Source organism: Lucilia cuprina, chromosome 4 (assembly GCF_022045245.1).
Source record: "Lucilia cuprina isolate Lc7/37 chromosome 4, ASM2204524v1, whole genome shotgun sequence".
NCBI lineage: Eukaryota > Metazoa > Arthropoda > Insecta > Diptera > Calliphoridae > Lucilia > Lucilia cuprina.
In genome coordinates this window covers 11371638-11373625 of record NC_060952.1, presented here as the reverse complement: position 1 = coordinate 11373625, position 1988 = coordinate 11371638, and the positions used below count along the sequence as shown (strand labels likewise).

General features: G+C 24.6%; 1 protein-coding gene across 1 annotated transcript in view; it reads left to right on the top strand.

Moving 5' to 3' along the window:
- Positions 1-878: 878 nt before the first annotated feature.
- Positions 879-1988, top strand: part of LOC111689560 (extensin) — a 24298-nt gene continuing 23188 nt past the window's right edge. The window contains exon 1 of the mRNA XM_046948131.1: positions 879-906. The gene's annotated coding sequence lies outside the window, so the exon portion shown is untranslated. The remainder of the gene's footprint in view (positions 907-1988) is intronic.

Here is a 1988-nt window from a genome sequence, read left to right as displayed (position 1 = left end):
TAGATATTAAACTCCTGGCCTGTAGAAGCTGTTGCGTGTAAATTGTTGTTGTTGTTTCATATTAGAAGTGCAAATAGGATATGATTGTAGTTTAAAGTGTTTAAGTGTTTTTGTTGTTATAGTAGAGTAGTTGTTGTTGGTTGCAACATAGAAAAAGTTTGAAAAAAGAAAAAAATCTCATACGATATCATTTTAGAAATTAATTTCAATATTTTTTTAACATTAAGTTCTTATTCCTTTGGATTAGCACTGTTAGCTTGTCAATAGGATGTGTGAGTAGGTTATGTACATGATGTGTTATGTCTGTATGTATGTTTTTATGTTTATGTATAGTATTTATATATGTATGTTAGTGTAAGCTTGTATATGTATTTGTGTGTATATTTGTTATTTACTTACATTTTGAATTTGTACATTTACAATATTTTACAATAATTGTTAAAAATTTGTTTAGTTTTATGAACTTATTCAAACATTATGATAATATTTACAGCTAACGAACTTATTAACTAAAATTTAACGGTAAGCATATGTACTTAAGTATTTATAAAGTTTCTCCTAATAATATATTATTATAAGAAAACTGTCACAGTTTATACAAATAATGCTAAATCTCAGTATAACTACACAAACGAACTTAAACATACGGAGTTTAAATTTTTAAAGTTTGCTATGATTTTCATTAGTTTTAGGAAATATCTCAAAGTTGATATAAATGAAGATTTTAATTATTTGCAAAATTATGAATTGTAATGAATATTCATTTCAATGTAGGGCTTTGAGGTAAATATTTATTATGGAGGCCCCAAAATTTAAGTAGTTTCTGTTCCTTGCGAAATTTAAATTTAGTTCTTTTTAAGTAATCGTATAGAATGATCCTATTTTGAGATTTTAAAATCTACAAAATTTTAAATAGAATAAGTAAAATTGCATCAGAAAAACTTGTTTTTGGCCAGAGAAGTGTGAGACATTTTTACATTTTTAAAGAATATTGAACCCCTTGTCTTCCGAATCAATTATGATGCAATAAATAAAAAGGTGTCATAGAATACGTCCAAGGAAACTTGGACGTATTCTATGGACTATGTACATATGTGTCCAGCAAAAAAGAACTTCCAAAGAAATAAAAAAGAAGTAGAATTTACTCCATGGAGTTGCTTAAAAGATATGAAGAAGTGATGATTTTAACACAGGCTTGTCATAGGAGTAATGTCCTTTTAATTACATTCCAAATTAATTAACTCTGAAGTCATTCTCAGGAAGTAATTTTTATGTTCTCTTTTTGGAGGTTATAAGTAAGTGAAATTGTAGTATTATTTATCAATCAACACCAAATGAAATGGGTTTAATTCAAAAAATTTCAGTACAAAAGAAAATTAGAATCTTTTTGTTGTTTTTAAAGTGGTGATAAATGTTAATATTTTGGAAGTACTTTATTTAATTTTTGCTGGGTATGTATGTATTATGTTACCATCTACAACTATACACATTATTGTGCAAAATATTTACTTGTTTAACTGTTAAGCATATTAGTTCTTCAAATGATTGCTTTAACATATTATGGTTGCGGCAATTGAACCGCCAAATACTGTAATCATATTATTGTCGAATTCCAGTTTTTCTTGAACATATTGTTATACAATTCATCTTCTTTTCAAATTTGTAAACTTTATAATTATCTTTAAATTCTTACTTAATACTAAACTTATTTTCATAATGAATAATATATTTTTGTTCTATATATTGCTTCTACAAATACTTAATATTTACATTTATAAAATATGTATGTTTATGTAAATTTATTACCAAATTACATATGTATCTATATAATTTCAATATATTTACACCTTATTTGTTAACAGTAACTTTAATACTTTGCCAACAAAATATTTACATATAAAAAAATATATATTTGAATGTTTGCAAATAGTTTTGCAGGAAATACTTTAAAAATATACAAAAAATATATAACTAAATACTTCAGATAT